Here is a 24,280-nt window from a genome sequence, read left to right on the forward strand (position 1 = left end):
TGTCCTTCGTTCTTCAAGAGGACCATGACATCAAGGTGATGTCATGACTTGCACTGAATTGGATTTCAGTGAGGGAGGGCTGTGCAAGGTCACCAACCTCAGTCTATCCTCCAGAGCTGAGTCAGTGACAAGATATACATCAGGATGACTGGAGCTGGACCATAATGTTTAAATCAATTGGGGTTAAGTGACTTGCCCAGGGTCACACAGTTAGTAAGCGTCTGAGGCCAGATTTGAACTCAGGTCCTCCTGACTCCTGGGCCAGTGCTTTATCCACTGCACCACCTAGCTTCCCCTTGTATGGATTAGCTGGTCTTTCTGAGGACCTTTATAGCACCAAAGAGCCCCAAGGAGCACCTCCCCCTTCCTCTTTAAACAGCATCTCAGGTACTTCCCTGTTCTAGATCTCAGTTTTCTCATCTGTAAAATGAGAATAATGGCTTCTCTGCCTGGATCACAGGACTAGAAATGGATTTGAGAAATGATTGGCACTGAATGAATATATCTAATGAATGATTCATTTTTCCATCATATTTTATGATTTTCAAAGCACATTCCTCACCATAACCCTGTTCAGGGAAAAGTGTAGATGTCAGGAACCCCATTTTACAGACGAGGACACTGAAGCCCAGAGAAAAGTGGTGACTTGTCCAAGGTCACACAACTATAAAGTGGCAGAGCTGGGACTGAAACTCAGGGCCTTTAACTGGAAATTCAGGGCATTTTCCACTCCAAAACATTGCCTCTCCTGCAATCCTAATACTAATTAACATAAATAGAAATATAGCACTTTAAAGTTTGCAAAGTGTTTTACATACAGTATCATATTTGAGTCTGGCAACAACCTGTGGTGTAGATACTAGAAGTATTGTCCCCATTTTATAGATCAGGAAACTGAGACTCAAAGGGCCTAGAGTTGTACAGGAGGCAGCTCAGTGGCCCAGTAGATAGAGCGATGGGCCTGGAGTCAGGAAAACCTGAGTTCAGATCCCACCTCAGACACTTACTGGCTATGTGACCTTGGGCAAGTCACTTCACCCTGTTTGCCTCAGTTGAAAATTCAACAATAATACTGGCCAATATTTTATATTTTTATGTTTTGTTTTATATTTTATTTATCTTTTATCTTTAAGGTTTGTAAGCACATTAAATATATTATCTTATTTGATCCTCACAACAACTTGGAGAGGGAGGTGCTAATATTATCCCCATTTTGCTGATAAAGAAATTGAGGTTAAAAGACATTGAATGTCTGATAAAGGCCTCATTTCTCAATTATATAAAGAACTGAGTCAAATTTATAAAAATACAAATCATTCCCTAATTAATAAATGGTCAAAGGATATAAATAGGAAGTTTTGAGACAAAGAAATCAAAGCTATCTATAAGCATATGAAAAAATGTTCTATATCACTATTAATCAGAGAAATGAAAATTAAAACAACTCTGAAGTATCACCTCACACCTATCAGAGTGGCAAATATAACCAAAAAAAGAAAATATTGGATGTTGATGGCGATGTGGAAAAATTGGAATGCTGATCTACTGTTGGTGGAGTTATAAACTGATCCGACTATTCTGGAGAGCAATTTGGAACTATGTCCAAAGGGCTATAGAACTGTGCATGCCCTTTGATTCAGCAATACCACTGCTAGATTTATATCCCAAAGACATCCCAAAAAAGAACAAAAGAACTATTTGTACAAAAATATTTCTAGTAGCTCTTTTTTGCGGTGGCTAAGAATGGGAAATCAAGGGAATACCTATCAATTAGGGGAAGGTTAAACAAGCTGTGGTATATGATTGTGATGGAATATTATTGTGCTATAAGAAATGACAAGCAGAATGACTTCAGAAAGGCCTGGGAAGACTTGTATGAACTGATGTATAGTGAAGTGAGCAGAACCAGGAGAACATTGTGCACAGAGACAGCAATATTGTTTGATGAAGGAAAGACAACTATTCTTAGCAATACAATGATCCAAAACAATCCCAAAGGACTAATGATGAAGCATACTATCCACCTCCAAAGAAAGAACTGATATTGATGGAACACAGACTTAAGCATGCTGTATTTCACTTTCTTTCATTTTTTTCTTTTATTCAAGTTTTCTTATACAAAATGACTAATATGAAAATGTTTTACATGATTGCACATGTATAACCTATATCTGATTGCTTACTGCCTCAGTGAGGGGGGAAGGGAGGGAGGGAAGGAGGGATAAAATTTGGAATTCAAAACTTTAAATAAAATGCTTATTTTTTTTAAAAAAAGACATTGAATGACCTGCTAATAAGTGTGTTAGGCAGGATTCAAACTCAGGTCTTCCTGACTCCAAGTGCACTACTCTGTGCTATTGCTAGCAACAGGGGCTAGGGGATCTCTACAGGCTTCTTGCAGGAGCTGGTACTTTAGTGATCTTTGAAGGAAGCCAGGGATTCCATGTAAAGAGAGGAGGGGGAGTATTCCAGGTGTGGTGTGGAGAACCTCTTTAATAGCAAAGTGATGTGGGGTAGAATGAACATGAGCCATGAAGGAGCATCATGTGTGATAACCCTGGGAAGGAAGTTGGGAGCAAGACAGTAAAGGGCTTCACAAGCCAAACAGAGAAGTTTACATTTGGGTCTAGAGGCAAGAGGAAATCACTAGAATAACTTGACGTGTTTTAGGAATATCAGCTATGCCAATGATGGATTGGAAAGAGGGCAGATGAGACAGGGAACCTAATTAGAAAGGTATTGTAATAGTCTCAGTGAGGATCTGAATGAGCGTAGTTATGGCATGAGAGAAAAGAATGAGTTGGCTACAAAATATATTAGATATATGGATGTGGTAATTGATTGAATGAGAGGAGTAATGGAGAAGAAAGGGTGGAAATTGTGAACAAGGTGGTGACTCTGGGTGATCAGAAGAATGGTGGCACCCTCTACAGAAATAAGAAGTTAAGAAGAGGGAAGAGTTTGTGGGAAAGATGATGCTTTCTGTTTTAGATGCTTACATGACATCCAGTTGGGTATATCCATTCATCAGTTGAGTCTTCAGGAACAGTTCAAAGAACAGATATTGGGCTGGATATATACAGATCTGGTAGCCATCTACATAGAATGGGGAGCACTGGAGATCCCTGAGAGATTGTATGTGCAGAGAAGGAGAAGAGAATTAGAAGCCAGGACAGAGTCCTGATGTATATTTATACATGAGTAGGTATAGGGAGAGGGAGGAAGCAAGGGTGATGATCCATCCAAAGAGATGGAGAAGTAGTGGTTGGAGAGGTAGGAGGCATGTGAATGGGGTCATGAAAACCCTGGGAGGGGAGTATCTAGGAGGCAAGGACAGTCAGCAGTGTGAAATGCTGGAGAGAGGTCAACAAGGCTAACAATCCCACTATACCCCTACTCTTATTAGAGAAGAGAGTCTGGACACACACACACACACACACACACACACACACACACACAAACCAAAAACCAAAAAACAAGGCATTTTAATCATTAGACTGACTTGATATGAATAGTGGGGGGGAAAAAAACCTTGCTGCAGCTAATGTTTTCACATCAATGCGTCTCCTCTTCCTGCTAGATATTAAATCTTCATTTCATCAACACTTGACTGAATATGTAGAAACAAAATGGAAGAAGGAAGCAGGGCATGAATTAGCAGTTTAAGGCAGGGGTAAGATTACGATAAAAATCCCTGCTCTCTCCATCCATCAAAATGTAATAAGAATGGAAAGCTGCTGTGAAAATATCAACATGACCTATGGCTGGGGGCCTGTCACTGCCATCCTTCACCATCCATTGGGGTCGGCTTCACGCATCTCATTTAGCTTTCAGCCATACAGCTTCCCAGGAAGGCAGAAAGCTTGCCCAAGACCAGGATGCTAACTTGTTCAAAACTCTCCTGAGAAAACAAGAACAAGCCAAAAGCTTCCCAAGTCCTGGAAGATAGGCATCAAAGAACCAGAGAGGTCAGTTTATCTGTTAACCTATGCTTACCAACCTCAGGTCACTTCCCTTCTCTGGGATTGTTTCTTCCTCTGCAGAATGGGAATCATAAGATCATATGTTTAGAGCAGTCAAAGACATTAAAGGTTATCTATTCCAACCTCCTTTTTGTTTGTTTTTTTGGATTTTTTGCAGGGCAATGGGGGTTAAGTGACTTGCCCAGGGTCACACAGCTACTAAGTATCAAGTGTCTGAGGCCAGATTTGAACTCAAGTACTCCTGAATCCAGGGCCGGCGTTTTATCCACTCCACTACCTAGCTGCCCCCAACCTCTTTTTTTCAGATGGAGAAACTGAAGCACAAAGAAATGAAGTAACTTGCTCTATAAGTTATAAGAGACTTTGAGGGAATTCAAATTCAGGTTCTGAAACTCCAAATCCAACATTTTTCCACTGCAGATAACTCCTGCCCTGCCTGCTTCACAGGGAGGTCATTAGGATCAAAGAGTATAATAGATAGGAAAGGACTTTGTAAACCATGAAGTTCTATGCCTGTGGTAAATTGTTATTTGTAATAAATGTTTGCTGATGATGAAATATAAGAGCTGATCAAGATTAAAGGGTATAAGGAGCCTGTCCTCAGAAAGCCCTTTAAGAAAAAATGAGAAGGAAGACAGAACAAGAGAATCAAGACGATTTATAAATTTGCTTTCTCCCTGACTGCGGCACTTGCTAATTCTTGTGCAGAGGAATTGGAAGCTCAGTACTGTAGCCAATTGTATTGCAGTGAGGGCCTCTGCCCATCCCAGAGCCCAGAGTCCAGCTCAGTGTTCGTAGCCTAGTCCAACCCAATCAACCCAAAATCTACCCAAGACCCTGGAGCCAAATTCGGAATCTAAAGGTCAATCCAGAACCTAGTCAAGTCCAGCCCAACTCAGCCAACCCTTTACCCATGCCTCATGGAGGACAGGACACAGATTCTATCCATCATTTATAATTTGTTTCACAAAGTCATTAATGAACCTAAGTGATAGAATAGAAGGTTCATGAGGGCAGAGATCTGCTCATATTGGTCCTTTTCCATCCCCATCCCCAGCACCTACCACAGCGCTTGGCACACAGTAGGTTCCTGGCGCACAGTACGTGCTCTATGAATGTTTCTTGATTAACTGATTGCTTAGCTGAGTTTTCCTCTTTGGTTTTCCCATTCCCTCTCTTTCCCTTCCTGCCCCTCAAGCCCACCGACCTCAATCCCCCTCCACCAACAAACACAGCACACTCATGCTTGCAAATTCAGTTGTATGTACATTTTCTTTGCCTGTTTAGAACATCCTGGTTGAGGAATAGAGGGGAATGTGAATCCTATGTGCATCTGTGTACCTTGAATAAAATAAGAGTTATGGTACATGATGTCACGAGAGAGAATCACACATGCTTATTAGGACACATCAGAATAAATAATGTTAGGGTGCATGGGTAACTACAATTAGCATCTGTCAGCACATGGAACAGTGAGAGTAACAGCTATGTTAGGGTACACAGCATACTCTGAATAACATCATAAGATCATAGATTTACAGCACTTCAAGGGCATCAAGTCCAATTTCCTCATTTTACAGATGAGAAAACTGATGCCCAGAGAGGGGAAGCTATCTGTCCAAGACCATATAGATAGTAAATAGCAGAATCTGGATTTGAACCCAGGTCCTTTGACTCCAAATCCAACACACTTTGCACTGTGCCACTCTTCCTCTTAAGGAGTCTCTGTATTTGGACATGCTAAGTATATCGTGAGTAACTCTCACTTCAAGGCACACTCAGTCAAAATATTGCACCAAGACACTGCCCTTGTATCTCTGACTCAGGTCTCACAGGATAGAACTCTAAAGTGGGTATCTCTTCCCTCTCTCCCACCTGAGTCCTAGACCTTGTTACTCATAGTACCCCTGTTATTGCCTCAGAGAAGTCAAATACAAGGAGAAGGAAGAAATACCAGACATTACAAAATGCCAGCCTTCTTGTGTTCGTTCTCTCTCTCTCTCTCTCTCTCTCTCTCTCTCTCTCTCTCTCTCTCTCTCTCTCTCTCTCTCTCTCTCTCTCCTTCCCTCCCTCCCTCCTTCTCTCTCTCCTTCCCTTCCTCACTCTTTCTCTCTCTCTCCTTCCCTCCCTCCCTCTTTCTCTCTCTCCTTCCCTCCCTGCCTCCCTCTCTCTCTCTCTCTCTCTCCCTCTCTCTCTCCTTCCTTTCTCTATGTGTGTCTCTCTCTTTTGCTTTTCCTCTTTTCTTTTATCTTTCTCTTATTCTCTTCTCCCTCCTTTCCTCTCCTCCCTCTTGAGGCACGTGGCCTCTTTGGCTTTGTGGTTTAAGACTGATCAGGAGGAGGTGGGACACTCTTGACTCAACCTCGTCCCCTGGCTCCAACCCTAACCTGTCTTTCCAACTTCATGGTACATCATTCCTCCTATATTATTTAGTCAAGCCAAACTGACTTTCTCTTTATTCCTTACAGCATCTCCTGCACAGGCCACCCCTCCTCCTTCCCCAACTCTCTCCCTCCATCTCCAAACCTGTAATGCATTCATATTCCACCTCCATTTCATAGGATCCCTCTCTTCCTTCAAAATATAGCTTATCCATCACCCAAGTTAAAGAGTTATCAAAAAAAATTGGATGCTTCCAGTGACAGGGAGCTCACTATCTTGTGAGGCAAACCCTTATATATTTGGACAGCTCTGATCATCAGGAAATTCTTTCTTATACTGCTCTTTCTCATACTGTCCTCTGAAGCCAAGCAGAAGCAATCTCCAACACAGTTAGGGTCTGCTCTACTTTACTCTTACATTGCATAATATTTTTTGCCCAATGGATAGAGCTCTGGCCCAGGAGTCAGGAAGACATGAGTTCAAATCTGACATCAGACACTCACTAGCTGTGTGACCCTGGGCAAGTCATTTACCCCTGTTTGCCTCAGTTTCCTCATCTTTAAAAAGAGTTGGAGAAGGAAATAGCAAACCACTCCAGTATTTTTACCAAGAAAACCCCCCAAAAGGCAGCTAGGTGGCACAGTGGATAAAGCATCAGTCCTGGATTCAGGAGGACCTGAGTTCAAATCCAACCTCAGATACTTGACACTTACTAGCTGTGTGACCCTGGGCAAGTCACTGAACCCCAATTGCCTCACCAAAAAATGAAAGAGTTGGATACAGCTGAAAATGACTGACCAACAACAACAAGAATTCTCCAAGATTTAATAGAAGGGGTTTATGCTCCATTGGAGGAGATGTCTTTTGAGGTCCCCCCCTGACTTTGCCATGGTAGGATTCTAGAGAAAACCAGTGCTTCAGCCCCTCCTTTACTAACTCTTCATTCAGGTAGGAGGGTGTCCTTGCAGTACAGAATAGAAGGCTTAGAAGCGGATGTTAGGATGCTGTGTCTGAGTCTGGGGAAATGAACATCCACTCCTGATTCTCTTCTGACCCAGCCCTGGCCTCCCTCACTCTAGGGACCTCAACCCCCTGAGGAACCAACCAGGACTGTCCTCTCTTCTCCCCTAGCCCCCACTTCCTCCAGCCCCTCCCCACTTTGCATCTCTGCCCAGGACAAGGAAACTGAGTCCAGTTGCGTCCAGGAGCCACAGAACGTCAGATACTGAAGAACCCCCTAAAACACAGAATTCCCGAGCCGGAAGGAGCTTTGGAACATAGAGTGTCAGACATGGGAGGAGCCTCAGGACACAAAATGTTAGTGTTAAGAGACCGTTGAGATCATAGAGTCAAACTATTCCCTCATTTTACAGATGAGCCAAGTGAGGCTGGTGCCATAGCAGAGCCAGTACTAGAGGTCAGTTCTCCTGACTCTCCCTCCAGGGTCCTTCCCACTGAACCACACTACCTTCAGGAAATTCCACCCCTGATTTCCTTGTAAAACTAGGGAAAGGATGAACACTCCCCCTTTTCTGTATAGACCATTTCAGCTACTTTATCTGCAGCTGCAGAAAATCAAAGGAAGAGCCCTGCTAATTATTTTCTGGACCAAATCACAAGGCAGCAATTAGCAAACCGCCCTTTGGAACAGTGTGTGACAGTGGAGGGGTGGAGGGTGGGGGTGTGGAGGAGGGGATTTCTCCCCATCCCACCCCCCACCCCATTGCAAGAATATCTTTGCATTCCCATTAGGGAATGATCTGTTGAACTGAATCCTGACATTCCCCAGTATCAAGGAGCCACACATGGCCCATTCATTGCCTTTGTGGGGCCTCATTACCCAGGGGTGTAGAAATGATGGAATGTTATTTCTCTTTGCCAGGTGGGTGGTCCTGGGAAATTGGAAAATGCCAAGAGCTTTCAAAACCACTGGGAAAGGATGGAGACTGGCCAGCTTCTGCAGAGAAGCCGGGGCTGAGGAAGGTTGAGGAAATCAGGGATCCTCCCCCTGGACTCACTCACAGTGGCCTTGCCAAGAGGAAAAATGGTAGCTTTGGCTTGGGAAGGCCTGCCCACCTGCTCTCCAAAGATCTTATTTTGTTCTCTCAGCTGTGTGTGCTGGGGGAGGGAAGGGGATGCTGGAGGGAGAGAGCCAGAGTTCACTGTTGTATAACAGGAGCTGTCTTCTCTCCTTCCCTCATCCCCTTCTGGTTAGGGCCAAGCTTCCTAGATGCAGAGAGATGGAGAGCATGACCTCTCCAGGGGCCCCCTCTGACCATTAGACTTGATCATTCTAAGATTCTACTGATAATATGGTATCTTGGCCCAGACAGCCCCAATGCTGAGAATACACTGCCCTGATTCATCTCCATAGTGAGAGGCAGCCTAATATAATAACAACAATAACAATTTTACATTATATATATATATGTATATATATATATAAAACCTAGTGCTTTAAACTTGGCAAAGCACTTGTCATTTATTGTCTCATTTGATCTTCACAATGCCTCATTGAGGTATATACCAGAGGTATTTTTATCTTATTTTACAAATAAAGAAACTGAGGCTCAAAGAGACTGGCCTACAATGATTCACCTTTTTAAAAAATCAGTTGTGGGGGCAGCTAGGTGGTGCAGTGGATAGAGCAGCGGCCCTGGAGTCAGGAGTACCTGAGTTCAAATCCAGCCTCAGCCATTTAACACACACTTACTAGCTGTGTGACCCTGGGCAAGTCACTTATCCCCAATTGCCTCACTAAAAAAAAAAAAATCAGTTGCATGATTCAAATCCAGTTGTTCTAGACTCTAAATCCAATGTTCCATCTATCTGTTCCACCATGCAGTGAAGGAAAGAACCCTGAACCTGAAGTGAGAAGCCCCAAGTTCAAATCTCACCCCTGCTGCCATGTGTCCAGGAGTAAATCACAGGCAATAATTGAAGAGGTGGGACAGCTAGGTGGGGCAGTGGATAAAGCACTGGCCCTGGAGTCAGGAGGACCTGAGTTCAAATCTGGCCTCAGACACTTGACATTTACCAGCTATGTGACCCTGGTCAAGTCACTTAACCCCAATTGCCTCACCAATAATGATAATTATTATTATTATTATTATTATTATTATTATTGAGGGAGTTAGTCTAGGTACAAGCTACATCCCTCCCAGTTCTCAATCCTATGATCTTAAGACCTTGAAGCTTCAGTTCAGGGACCCATCCTCCATAAAGCCTTTCCTAATGCTGACCCTTCCGGGCTCCAGCTCCGGTGAGGGTGATTTCCTAATCTCAGAATCTCAACATTGAAAGGAAGCTCACCTGCCATCTAATCCCATCTATATCCCTAAAATAACCCACTCTCCAGCATACTCAACAAGCAGTGAAGTCAACTCACTCCAGTCTTTCCTTCTTTGTACAGGAGTCCATTAAATTTGGGCAAAGTCAAAATGAAAGCTTGGAAGGACCCAAAACAAGATGTGGGTGTGGATCCAGGACCTGGTAGAACCCAAAATTCCTTGTAGTCGTCTCCAACATTCCTGGAGAGTTACTGAGGTCAGGGCAACATTCTGGGTTCAAATGACCTCTAGTTAGATTTAAACAGTATAATAATTAATGAGTTTTGGGGGGCAGGTAGGTGGTGCAGTGGATAGAGCACCAGCCCTGGATTCAGGAGTACCTGAGTTCAAATCCGGCCTCAGATAATTGACACTGACTAGCTGTTTGACCCTGGGCAAGTCACTTAACCCCAGTTGCCTCACAAAATAAATAATAATAATAATAATAATAATAATAATAATAATAATAATAAATGAATTTTCTGAACAACATAATTGAAGCATCCTTACTTTTAAGACAAATTTTCCATTGTTTCCCTTCACAAAGTCTATGATCCAACCAATTGGACAACTAACCATTCCCCAATCCTGTCTGCACTCGCTATGAAATTGTCCATGCCCAGAAGGCCTTCCCTCCTCATCTCCACCTACTAAAATCCTTCCTTCATCCTTCCCCATCTAGCTGCAGTGCCATCTCCTTCATGAAGCCTTCCCAATTCTCCCCACCCCTCCCTCAGCTCCAAGTGGCCTCTCCCTCTTAGAACACTTTCCCTGAGTCACTCTTTTACCGTCATCACACTTTACCTTATATTGTACTTATTTGTATTCCTACCCAAACTTTGAGATAAGCTCCTTAAGGGTAGGAACTGTGCTTTTCATCTTTACCCAGTTCTGATCACAGTCAGTGTACCTTATATCATCTGTGTTGTGATGGTTCCATTATCTTGGCTATATGGCTACTGTGTCCACCAGTGAAGACTGCAACTCATATTAGCAGCTAGATGGCACAATGGATAGAGCACTGGATCGGGATTCAGAAAGACCTGAGTTCAAATCCAGCCCCTGACACTTACAAGCTGTGTGATCCTGAACAAGTCACTTCCCTTCTGTCAGCCTCAGTTTCCTCAACTGTAAAATGGAGATAATAATACCACCAACATCCACTCCACTAGCTTATTTTGAGGATCAAATTAAATAGAATATAAAGTGCTTTGCAAACCTCAAAGCACCATTTAAATGTTAGCTAGTATTATTAATTATGCTTATTATCCTGATTATTATTATTACTATTTCTTATCATTATGTGTGATTCTTATTCATCTTCATCATTTCTTCATAGAGCTCTAAATCAGAAATTCTTAACCTAAGTCTATGAACTTGCTTATTTAATATTTTGAGGTTTACATTTTTGTTTTATTGGGTTTCTTCAGTAATGTAAGCATGATTGTGACAAGGGATCCATAGGCTTCATCAGCATACCATGACACAAAAATGGTCAAGGACCCCTGCTCTACAAGGAGAACCCAGAAACTAAGGGTTGGAAAAGATATCAGAAAACAAACCCCCAAATATGAAATAGTTTTAGAAAGAAATTATTACCTCATTTGTTGTTAGAGAAGAACTAGTCAGAAAGGGGGTATGACTCCCTCTCATCCAGGATCTTGGAAAGTTCACATTATATAGAATTTAGACAAGGGTACACACACACACACACACATACACAAAGTTAAGCAATTTGACAAATTCATACAGACACACACACACACACACACACACACACAGACTTACTGTAATATACAGTATATGTTGTCCAGTCATTTTTCAGTCATGTCCAACTCTTTATGACCCCATTTGGGGTTTTCTTGGCAAAGATACTGGAGCGGTTTGTCACATCCTTTTCGAGCTTATCTGACAGATGAGGAAACTGAGGTAAACAGGGTTAAATGACTTGCCTGCGGTCACACAGCTAGTAAGTGTATGAAACTGCATTGAATTCAGAAAGATTAATTTTCCTGACTCTAGGCCCAGCACTCTATCAACTGTACTACCTTGCTGGGAAAACACACACACACACACACACACACAGTACATATATACACACATATACATGTGTCTACTTATAGCCTAACAACTATAACAACTATGGGCAACTTGGAATCCACAGCAGCAAGCACACATACATATTAGGTTCTTAATAACAATCTTCTGAAATGAAGTGGATAGGAGATTGTCAGCTTCCTAAGAGATCAGCCCTTATATCTCCTTCCAGAAGGGGCCTTTAGAGTATAGTGTGTATATTCAAGAATCTGTGATTCCAGTGACACTGCTGCTTCCTCCTGTCACACTGATCACAGCCGCTCTACAGCCCAGAGGAGGGTTTCTCAGTTGCTGACATTATCTTCTCATCAGTCTGCATGAATGCACTCTGCCTGGGGAATGATGGTATCTGAACTGAGCTAGGCCAGTCCTTGGGCATCTGGGATATGAACCCACCCTCAAAGCCTCCCTACCTTGGCACAAGCTACCAGATCTTATGTTCCACTGCCAAGGTCACCTTCATGTGACCTTGCCTTGTCGACTAGAAGTACAGGAAATGCTCGGCATCTCTACTGTTTCTCATATTCATTCTTAGATGAAGGGATCAGGGCTTTTGTTGCTGTTCAGTCATTTCAGTCATATCTTACTCTTCATGACCCCATTTGGGGTTTTCTTGGCATAGATACTGGAATGGTTTGCCATTTCCTTCTTCAGCTCATTTTACAGCTGAGGAAATTGAGGCAAGCAGGATGAAATGACTTGCCCAGGGTCATATAGCTAGTAAGTATCTAAGTCTGGATTTGAATTCAGGTCTTCCTGACTTCAGGACCAGCACTCTATCCATTGCAACACCTAGCTCCCCACTCATTGCTTACCCAGAGCTGACAGATCACTTCTTATCCCAATAGTCTTTTTGTCTGTCTGTCTGTTTGTTTGTTGTCCCAATAGTCTTTTGCCAGCAAAGTGATATTCTCAATAATGAAGGCTGGAATGCACCATCATGTCTAAAGGCCTAAGGGGGGCCGTGATTGAGGCCGCATGGTGCAGCAGGGAGAGTGCTGGATTTGAACCTGGTTTCAAATTCAGGCTCTGAGAAGTTCTTCAAATCCCAGATAAAATCCCTCCTTCTCTAAGGAGCCTGTCCTGATCTCCCTCAATTTGGTGCCTTCCCTCTGAGATGATCTCCAATTTATCCTGCCTACAATGTGTTTATACAAAATGGCTTACAAGTTATTTCCCCCACTAGGCTGTAAGCAACCTGAAGGCAGGGGCTTTGTCTTTCTTTCCATCTCCGGGGCTGATCATAGCTGATTCCTAGCTCATAGTAAGTACTTAATAAATGTTTGTTGACTTGACTCTAGTGCCAACTTCTCTGGACTTCAGTCTCCTCATCTGTCTTAGGCCCCTTCTATCTCTAGGGATATGAGCCTATGGTTGGATGTTTAAGCAAAGCCACCATTGTTGAATACATAAAGAACATTACCACCATTGCATTCTCCCATCCCTATAGCACCAGGGCCATTACCCCAGGGACAGGTCAGTCCAAGCAAAGGGCACATCTATGCCACATCCAGACTCCAACATGGTGGAGTCCTCGGGTTTTCTTGGCTTGCCAATCTTTCGCCATTCCCTTGCCTTGCTTGGATAGACCCCCAGCCCTCATTGGAGAGAAGTATCTGTCCTTGCTCTGATTCATTCTTTTAATCATGGCCAAAATAGAAGCAGTTTCTGGAGAATGAATGTGCCCTTGTTGAAATTAACTCATTGCTTTAATAAGCACAGGGAGAGGCCAGTGTCGGCTGGGAGGCTCTGGGGCTTCAATATTTGCCAACTATTTCTTAATGAAATGGAAGATGAGTTAGACACTGCAGTGGAATTCTGGGGACTTTCCTCTGTCCTCTTGGGGTCTCAGGATTAGCCTCTTTGCCAGTATCCCCTCCTCTTGGCTGTCCTAGTACGATGCAGAGGCCACGGCAAGCCTGGTTACTGTGGCCCAGGCAGATGGTTTGGGGAGAAAGGAGGGTGGTAAACATGCAGACAGACCATTTCAGTTTCAAAGGGGACCTTATGAATCATGTACTACAGGGGTTTTCTCCCACATTATAATAAGAATTCCTTGAGAGCAGAGGGCAGCTAGGGTGATACAATGGATAGAGCACTGGGCCTGGAGTTAGAAAGATCTGAGTTCAAATCTCATCTCAGACACTTGCTAGCTATGGTGACCAAAAGCAAGTCATTTAACCCTGTTTGCCTCAGTTTTCTCATCTATAAAATGAGCTGGAAAAGGAAATGGCAAAGCACTCCAGTATCCTTGCCAAGAAAACCCCAAATAATGTCATAGAGTCAGACATGACTCAAATTATAGAACAAATCAAATCCTTGGAAGCAGGAACTTTCTTATTTTTTCTATTTGTATCCTCAATGCTTAGTACAGTGTCTGGCATATAATCAGTGCTTAATTAATTTTTTTATTCCTTCATTCAGACCCCTTTGACAGTCTGATGAAACCTATGGATGCTTCAATAATTTTTTGTTACCTACTATCAAAGTGTGGCTAGGTAGCACAGTGGATAGAGTGCCAGACCTGGAGTCATGAAGACCTGAGTTCAGATCCTACCTCAGACACTTGCTAGCTGTGTGACCTTAGGCAAATCTCTTTGCCTCAGTTTCCTCATCCATCAAATGAGCTGGAAAAGGAAATGGCAAACCGCTCCAGTATCTTTGCCAAGAAAACCCCCAATGGGGTTACAAAGAGTCGGACACAACTGAAAACAGCGGAACAACAGGTCAAGAGTAAGCTCATCTCAGAGCATGTATCTATCTGCCCCAAACTGGGAACCATCAAAGGGGTTACCCATGAAGGCTCAGAGCTTCCCGTTGTGGTCTCTCTGGAGGGGTGATGGAAAAAAGCCCTATCTGGGAACCAGAAGATCTGAGACCAAGTAACTCTCTGCTACTTACCATTTCTTTACCTGTAGAGGTAATAATCCCTACACTACTCATTTCATGAGACTGTTTAATCATAATTAAAATTAATTAGGGGCTAGGCAGCACAGTGGATAAAACACCAGCCCTGTATTCAGGAGGACCTAAGTTCAAATCCGGCCTCAGACACTCAACACTTACTAGCTATGTGACTCTGGGCAAGTCATTTAACCCTCAGTGCTCTGCAAAATTATTATTATTATTATTATTATTATTATTATTATTATTATTATTATTATTATTGGAAGAAGCCTAGTGCAGTGGAAAGGGAGGTGGACTTGGAATCTAAGCACCTGGATTCAGATCCCAGCCCTGCTGTTCCCTCCCTTGGGAAGTCTATCACCTGTCCTTCTCTGTATAATGAGGGATTAGACAAGGTGACCTCTAAACTCCCTTCCCATTTTACATCTATGAGCTTATGGGAAAATACTTTGAAAACTAAAAAGTGCTATAGAAAGACAAGGGTTTATTTTCATCTTTATCAATTAGCTCCCCCAATGACATCCTCTTCTGATGCCTCATCAGGTATCTAGGTAGGCAAACACAAGATAATTTGAGGAGGGAAATAATGCTAATAACAACTGGGGAGAGGAGGGAGGGATCAAGTAAGGTTTCCTGGAGGAGGTGAACCCCAAGCTAAGCCTCAAAGGAAGAATATTCTGAGGGATAAAGATGAGAAGGCAGGCACCAGGGCATGGTTTAGACAAGGGCAGGGAGGCAGGAGATAAAAGCTAAAAGAAAGCATTCTCTTTGTCTCTCGCCTTTCTCTTGCATTCCTTTTCCAGATACCATAGAGCAGGAGATGGGTATAAGTTTGCACATAATCACCAACATCCCCCAGAAAACGATATCAGACCCTTACCAGCCTATCAGACTTTTCTAAGAGTGGCTGTCCACCAAGGAGCTCACAGGGAATGACATGATACACATAGGCAGCAGAATTCAAAGGAGCAAGGCAGGACCTGAGCAGTCTACCCAGTGGTCTGCAATGGGTAGGTCCAATTCAACACAGATCAGGGGCAAGTGTCCCTCAGAGGTTAAAGGTTAAAGGGCAACCTTTAACAAAACAACAACAAGAAGAAGATGTTTCTCGGAAGATTTACAGTTTACAGCATCTTCCTCCCCAGTGAGCTGGGCAGCGCAGGCACATCATCGTTATTTTACAGATGAAGAAAGTGAAGCTCAGAAAAGATTAAGTGACTTGTCCAAGATTCAGAGCAAGTAATTGATTCCATTTCTCCAGATCCAACTCCAGGACTCTCTCCTCCTCTCTGCCGTGTTCGTATTTATCTGCCGTTCCCATCTGCCATCTCGTTTGATTCCCCTGCCAGCCCTGCACAGGAGATAACACAGGCATTATTTGGCTCCATTTTTCAGATGAGGAGACTGAAGCTCAAAGAAAGGAAGTGATTTGCAGTTCCCTTGTTGTAGCTCAAACATTTGATGATTCTAAGACTCTTTGCACAGTCCAATGGCCCGAGTAGGGTTCTTTTCTCCTCCCCATTTGGATGTGGTGGAGTACTAGACTTGGAGTCAGGAAAAACCTAAATTCAAATCCAGCCTCAGACACTAATTGTGTGACCCTGGGCAAAGCACCAACCTCTCTAGGTGTGTTTCTTCAGATATGAAATGAAGAAGGTAGACTTGATGCACACCAGGGTCCCTTCCAGCTCTAATCCAAGGCTCCCATGAGCCCTCTCTATGCTAGCTGCAAAGCTCTGCTTTCACTGGGCAGTTCCTGCTCCCTGCCTCTGGACTCAGTTCTTCCTCAAGGATATGTGTTGGTCTAGGTGAACATCATCACTTATTTTCCTTAGATGGTTTCTCCACTGCCTCTCAGCAACCTTCCCACCCTGGAGAAATCTCCACTCCCTGGCCCTGACCACCACTTTTTGAGGACCCCCAAACATTCTTTTTTTGTGGGACAATGAGGGTTAAGTGACTTGCCTGGGGTCACACAGCTAGTAAGTGTCAAGTGTCTGAATCCAGATTTGAACTCAGGTCCTCCTGAATCCAGGGCCGGTGCTTTATCCACTGTGCCACCTAGCTGCCCCTCCCCAACCATTCTTTTTTTTTTTTTTAAGTGAGGCAATTGGGGTTAAGTGACTTGCCCAGGGTCACACAGCTAGTAAGTGTTAAGTGTCTAAGGTCGGATTTGAACTCAGGTACTCCTGACTCCAGGGCTGGTACTCCATCCACTGCGCCACCTAAGCCGCCCCATCCCCAACCATTCTTGATGTATTCCTATCTCTACTCACTCTCTGTTCTTCTCCATATCGTCAGCAGCCATCTCATCCCAGCCTCCTTATACTGCCCCCTCTCATTTCCAGCTTCCCTTTGTGCATTTTCTCCCCCCATTAAAATGGAAGTTCTTTGAGAGTGGGGCCTGTCTTCTTATGTTTGTGACCCCAGCACTGAGCACAGTCCAAGTGGCATATACTAAGTGACTAATAAACGTTATGTCCATCTATCACTCTATCTCAGGGGTTCTTAACCTTGGCTCCATGAACTTTATAAATATATTTTGGTAATTGTGCTTCAGTATCATTGGGTTTCCTTTATAATCTGATGGATTTCATTTTATATATTTACAAACATCATGTCAAGAAAGGGTCCATAGGCTTCACCATGCTACCAAAGGGTTCCATGATACATGAAAAAGGTTAAGAACTCCTTCTCTGGGAGGGCCCTTAAAACACAGAGTCAGGGCTGAGAGGGGCCTAAGAACATGGAATGTCAGAGCTGAGAGGGCCCTTAGAACACAGAATGTCAGAGCTAGGAGGGTCCTTGGAACACAGAATGTCAGAGTTGGAAAGGGCCTTAGAACCTAGAACACCAGAGTGAAGGGAAAATTTTCAAAACATAGGACATAGAATTTCAGAAGTGAGAATCCCCAAAGTTACACTATGAGCTTCAAAAGAAATTTTGTAAAATTCCTAGTCTAATGGCATTATTTTACAGATCCAAAAAATGAAGCCTCTAAGAGTTTTGCTTTGCTTGGTGTTAACTACACAGAACAAATAGCTCAATACCCTTTTTGGCAAGAAGGGTAAGTGACTTGACCCCTTAAAAGCTGATGACCAGGCTCCATCATGTAGATGAGTACCATGGGACCAATTTGGGAAATAAGCCTATTTCTAGTCACCTTCTTCTACAGGTTGGCTTAGGGAGGTAACAACACAAGCTTCCCACCAATGGACCACTGCCTGCTGTTTTCTGTTCTCTTGATCTGCTTGCTCACCAAGGGTGTGAGCAGCAGAAGTCTCCAGGCCCACCTTCAATCAGCCGCCTGGATGGGGTGGCCTTTGCACCTGCCCAGACCCTCCCCCAACCAGTCAGGATCGGGCAGGTGTGTTTGGGAAAGTACGCTGAGAATCTTGCCCTGTACATGTTCCCAGGCTCAATTACAGGCTCAATTTTCTTTTCTGTTTAATCCCCAAATCAATATGTGTTCATACATATTTAATCGGGAGGCTGTTTTTATTAGAGCGTGGATTAGTTTTACATCTCTCTCCCACTGCTTGGAATGTATTAGCCATTCACAAAGAAGACAAGCAGAGTGATTGAGGAGGGGGACAGGCTCAAGTCCACAGCCCCAGACTCTCAGAGTCCTTTCCTCCATGACAGGTGGCACAAGCTGCCCCCCCCAGCTGTTCCCATTGCTTGGTAGACATGACGAGAGTCCCAGCTGCCTCCCACCTCTCTCTCCAAAGCAGAGCCTACACAATCCTCCCCTTCACAGACACACTGAAGCTCAGGAATGTAAGGATAACCAGAATGGAAATGGGCCTTGACTCCATTCCATGTGAGCATCAAGTGAAGAAAGCAAAAATTAACCTAGAGAAGAGAAGATGGAGGAGAAGGGGAAGAGAAGAATAGACATGAAGCTGTCATCAAGTATAGGAAGAGGGTTTGAATTTGTTCTGTTTGGTCTTGGAGGACAGAACCAGGAGAAATTGACAGAGATTGCAAAAAGGCAAATTCAAGCTTGATAACATGAACAAAGCTGCCTAGTAATTAGAGCCATCCAAAGGTGCAATGTGTTGCCCCAGGATCATGGGATCACAAACCAGAGGTGCAAATCCCAACTTTAGAGGTCGTCTGGGCCAAACCTACTGTTTTCTAGATAAGGATCTGAAATCAGAGCAGGTTAAATGATTCACAAGGTCATCCAAGTAGTAGGTAGCAGACTCTTCACCAATCAAGGCTCACTCACAAGCTACGAAGGCTCCACCACCTGAACCTCAGAATTCTGTACCCAGACATATCATCACTCTCTCCCATTCATTCCCTCACTAACTCATGGCTACTATTCTCTCTCCCTCTGACCCACATCTAAGGGTATGCTGTTAAATGTTTAACAACCAGCTCTGATTAAAGCACTGGCCCTGGAAGATAAAGTATCAGTCCTGGATCCAGGAGGACCTGAGTTCAAATCTGGCCTCAAACACTTGACACCAGCTGTGTAACCCTGGGCAAGTCACTTAAACCTCATTGCGCCACAACAGCAACAACAACCAAAACAAACAAATAAACAAACAAAAAAACCCCAACCAGCTCTTTGAAGGAGACAGGGAATGTATGTATGACATACTTTTTAAAGTTTGATATGCATTATTAACATTTTCTCCATGCTTTATTAAGTGTAGACAAACTACAAAGGCAACAAATAAAGCCCTTATTTGTAATGCTTGATGATTTCCAATATGTAAATGCAACACTGAATATTTAACAATCAGCTCTGCTAAACCAGTTCCAGTTGGCTCCATAGTTTCCACCACAATACTGCCTCTCTATTCATGGCTCCATTCTCCAAAATCTATATGACACATCCAAAATTAAGGTCTTCCGTGGCAACTTAAAGCAACAATCACCAACATTATCTCTTATATAACCTGGAAAAGCAATTACCAATCATGGACAGCCACAAGTTCCATTCACTTTCCATGAATCGCTGTCTGGATTTCAAGTAGGTCACCCCAGAGCCTATTTTCCTACACATTGTAGCAATTTAATAAATGCTAGTTGCATTATTTAAATGAATTAAAGTTAAGTAGCATACATTGATATGGAGGTGACCAAATCCAGAGAAGACAAAGAGAAACAGAAGCATCATCTCTGAGGAGACAGACCATGAGCCTATTCAATTCAGTGTGGTCCTAGAGAAGACATTGAGGCAAGTATGAAGACCAAAGGAAGGGGCAGCTAGGTGGTGCAGTGGATAAAGCACCAGCCCTGGATTCAAGAGTACCTGAGTTCAAATCTGGCCTCAGATACTTGACACTTACTAGCTGTGTGACCCTGGGCAAGTCACTTAACCCCCATTGCCCCGCAAAAAAAAAAAAGACCAAAGGAAACCAAAGTTCAAGGTGGGCACAGTCAGAATCACAGTGAAAGCTGAACAGAAACAGGGAGAGAGGCTCAGTGCTGAGATAGCCCTTATGGTGACAGTGGAGCCCTTTGGAGGCCCTTTGAATGCAGTCTGTCACTTACTTACCAGCCAATACATGTCTGATATCCTTGATGTTAAATACTCATATGCAAGCCTACCAAACCCGTAGCCCGCTGGCAAGGGGACCTTGAGGGAGTCTCTTCCTCTCTCTTTGGGCCCCAGATTTCTCCTTGGTAAAATGAGGAGCTTGAAGTAGCTCTGGGATGTTATGTTCTCATGTCCTAAGGTGCCTTACTAATTTTTCCTTCTCTGATCTTTGTTACAAAGTCTTTTCCAGTTCAAACATCCTATGTTCTAAGATCCTTTCCAGATCTGGAATTCTACATTCCCTTTTAGTTTGGACTTTCCATGTTCTAAGGATCTTTCCAGCACTTACATCCTATAATTTGTCTATGATTTTACATATTCAAAGTATCATCATACCCATTTTACAGATGAGGAAAGGTAAAGTTCGAAGAGATGACTGAAGGTGCTCAATGTCACCAACTAATAATTCCCAAACCTCATAACTCATTGAGGGGCCAGGCAGAAGGACAGAAGTAGTGATGGCACCCAATGACTTACTTTCATGAGGTTTCTGCAACAGCCACATATTTTGTTTTCATACTCAGATCCAATGCCAATCAGAATAAATTATCACCCTTCCCCAGCATGACAACCATCCTGCTCAGCCCTTGCTGGTGGCCCAGCTGCTGTCTGCTTCCTCACAGAGAAGCTCACGTGGCCACATCAGTCTCAGCTAACCATCAAGGACAGAGAAGAGGATGAGGACAAGAAAAGGGAAAGAGTGATGGTTAGGGCCCTGGAGCAAAAAGAAAACAGACCTGTATTCACTTCCCACTTCTTTCAATGACATGAGCTTCAGAACCATACTTTGCCTCAATTTTCCTTTTCTGAAATGGGTCAGTTATTCCTTCACACACACACACACACACACACACACACACACACACACACACACACACACACACACACACATACACACCTTGTCTCTTACCCCACAAAAATTGGGTCAAAGTAATGACCCAACAAGAATCACAGAGTGGGTGCTGAGGTCACTGTCCCTGGGAAGCTTCAGTCTCTTTTCACGGCCTCTCAGCAAGCTGAGTCTTGAAGGGATAGCACTTGGGGAAAATTCTCATAGAGAGATTCAAAGCTACCTGGGCCTCACACTAAGCATTCAGTTTTTATCCCTGCTTTCCAGAGCCCTTGTCTGGTGAAGTAGATAGAGCACTGGACCTGGAATCAGAAAGACTTTCATTCAAATTTGACCTCAGACCCTAAACCTGTCACCCTAGGCAAGTCATTTCCCTTCTGCTTCAGTTTTATCCTCTGTAAAATAAGGCATCTATCTCCCAGGGTTGTTGTGAAGATAAAATTAGATAATATCTGTAAAGTTCTTTGCAAACCTTAAAACAATATATAAATGCTAGCTGTCATAGAAATAGACAAACAGCATTTGGAAGGAATTCGTCACTATTCTTATTAATAGATTACAACTAGAGATCTTTATGAGCCCATTTACATCCATCACTTTATTTGACTTTTACAACATCCTGATATGCAAAGTCTCGATTATCATTCCCATGTTGAGAGATGAGGAAACTGAGTTCCAGAGGAAAGTGACGACTTGTCCAGAGGCACACCCGGCCATTATGTGGCATGTCTGGATTCCAACCCATCCACAAGAGAAGCCTCTTTCCGCTTGGAGTAGTTCGTGTTCATAGACACTGGCTGAATGGGTTCTGTTCCCCGGGAGTGATACCTATCAAGGACCAATTTCTTGCTGAAAGGCAGAGGGAGGGGCGGAATGACCTCTGGCCTGTGAGGCTGAAGCTGATGAATAGTAGCTCTGCAGCGCTTGAGAGAATGATGTAGAAATTCAATTCTTCCCACATCACGTTTTGTCTCTTAAAGAAGGGAGGGAGGGGAAGGAAAGCTAGTGAGCAGCTTCCGCAGATTCCATTCCGTTCTGGAAGATGGAAAGGGGGTGTCAGGGGCTTTCGTCCTCACTGAGGAGGCGACTGAAATCACCCGGGACCAGCAGGGCACCCCTCACCCCACTCTCCCTACCCCCTGCCTGCGCCCCGCCGCCTGCCAGTCTCTGCTGGCTCTAACCACTTGGCAGTGTTTCACGACAGAATTAATTTCAGAACAAAATAGAGAACGTAGGCTGGGTGATTCCTCATTTAGCTGTCAACTTGGGATAAGAAATGTCTGAGAGAGAAGACCCAGGGGAAAGAAAAAAAAATTGGATAATGATAAATTGCGAGCGAAACGCGGAGGAGAAACTGGGCGCCGCCGCAGTTCCCCCTCCGCAGACCAATGGGTTCCGAGCCACTGACGTTCTAAGTTCGCAGTCTTCTCCGTGGCGCCCCTCTGCTTTTCGTGAGCCCCGCTTGGCCACAGCACACCTAATCAGGGCTCTTCTCTTGGGCCTTGGCGCCAGCCAAGACCGCTGTTGTCCTCCCCATCTTCTCCCTACCTTTCCTTCTCTGCTCCTCCCTTCCCCCTTCCCCTCCCAAGTCCCTTTTCCCTCTTTCCCCTCCCAATTCCTCTCCCCTCTTTCTCCCCGTTTCCCTTTCCTTCTTCCGCTCTTCTCCTTCCTTTCCCTTTCCTCTTTCCCTTGCTTTTTCTCTCTCTCAATTCCTCTTCCTCTTTCCTTCCCCCTTTTTCTCCTTTCCTCTCCTCTTTCCCCTTCCCTTTCCACTTCCTCTCTCCCTTCCCTCCCTCTTCTACACTTCCATCTTTCCCTCTCTTCTCTCTACTCCCCCTTCTCTCCTCCCCTTTCCCCTATCCTCTTTTTCCCCCTCCCTTCCCTTTTCATAATAGGATCCCCAGTATGCAGTGCGCCCCTCAGCTTCTCCCTTCCTATTGTCCCCAGAGGAGAGGCCTCTTTATCGCAGACTCAAAAAAAATAAAAATAAAGATCCTAACGCCACCGTCGGGAGGGCGAGTGGGGGAGAATATCGCGTTCTCCCAGTGATAAGTAAGTGTCAACTCTGCCTGAATCTTAAAAGGATGTTTTGCCAAACGGGCCTTTGTCCAAGCGTACGTACGGTAGCAGCAAATGGGAGGAACGACAGCTTTCAAGATTAGAAGTTGTTTGGCCGACCCGGGAAGAAATAAGTAAACACTCCCTTTTGGAAAGCTTAGTCATCCCCAGCACTATGGCAGTTAAATAATTAGAGGGCTTTGACGGGGTTGAGCGGAGCCCAACGCCCTCTCTCCCAGCTGCACCTGGAGAGAAGCGGGAGCTGTCCGCCTCAGCTGAGCAATCGCAGCCCTCTTGTTCGAGGAGGCAGCTGGCTGGAGTGGATAGGGAGTGGTCTCAGAGTCAGGACCGAGCTGGCTTTGGAAGGAAGCTGCTGCCTCCTCTGCTTTCTACGCCCTAAAGGCCTTTAACCTCTCTCAGCCTCATCTTTCCCATCTGTAAAAAGCACCTACCTCAGATGATCATTGCGAGGATCAAAGCGAGAGAATATGGGAAGTTCTGGGTAAACCTTAAAGCAGCAGGTTGTAAATGCTAGTTATTATTGTTGGCTTAAAGACCTGGGAAGTCCCCCGGGGCTCTGAAATTATTTACATCAGGCCTTCTTAACCTGGAGTCTACGGAGGGGTCCGTGAATAGATTTCAGGGGCCCTATGAACTCGGATGAAGAATATATATACATAATTGGTTTCTTTTGTCATCCATTTTGTTTTATACATTTAAAAACATGATTCTGAAAAGGAATTCATAGCTTCTCCAGATTGCCAAAGGCGTCCATGACACACACTCAAAAAATGTGTTTTTTTAAATGTTTTTTTAAAAAACCCTCTGATTTCTATGGAGCCTGTGTGAATGCAGGAGGTTGGGCATCATGACCTCTTGGTGTCTATCCTTCCTGGGGAATGTAATGTGAAGTTAGGTGGGGAAATCATTGAACTGGAAACAAAAAAACCAGGGTGCCAGTAATAGCTCTGTAAATGACTCATTGTGTGATCACAGACAAGTCTGCTCCTCTCTGGACCTCAGTTTCTTCATCGACAAAATGGAGGTAATGATATTGCAGTGCACCTTTATATAAAGCACTCTACAAATGGGTATTAACATTCTTAGGATTCCCCAG

The 24,280-nt window shown here is 43.9% G+C and overlaps 1 long non-coding RNA gene across 1 annotated transcript in view; it reads right to left on the bottom strand.

Annotated features, from left to right (window-relative positions):
• LOC122745449 overlaps positions 1-24,280 on the bottom strand; it is a 63,903-nt gene that overhangs the window by 12,202 nt on the left and 27,421 nt on the right. Inside the window, exon 2 of the long non-coding RNA XR_006355463.1 lies at positions 15,579-16,049. This is a non-coding gene — a long non-coding RNA (uncharacterized LOC122745449). The remainder of the gene's footprint in view (positions 1-15,578; positions 16,050-24,280) is intronic.

This window comes from Dromiciops gliroides, chromosome 3, assembly GCF_019393635.1.
Source record: "Dromiciops gliroides isolate mDroGli1 chromosome 3, mDroGli1.pri, whole genome shotgun sequence".
In the NCBI taxonomy this organism is placed as follows: Eukaryota; Metazoa; Chordata; class Mammalia; order Microbiotheria; family Microbiotheriidae; genus Dromiciops; species Dromiciops gliroides.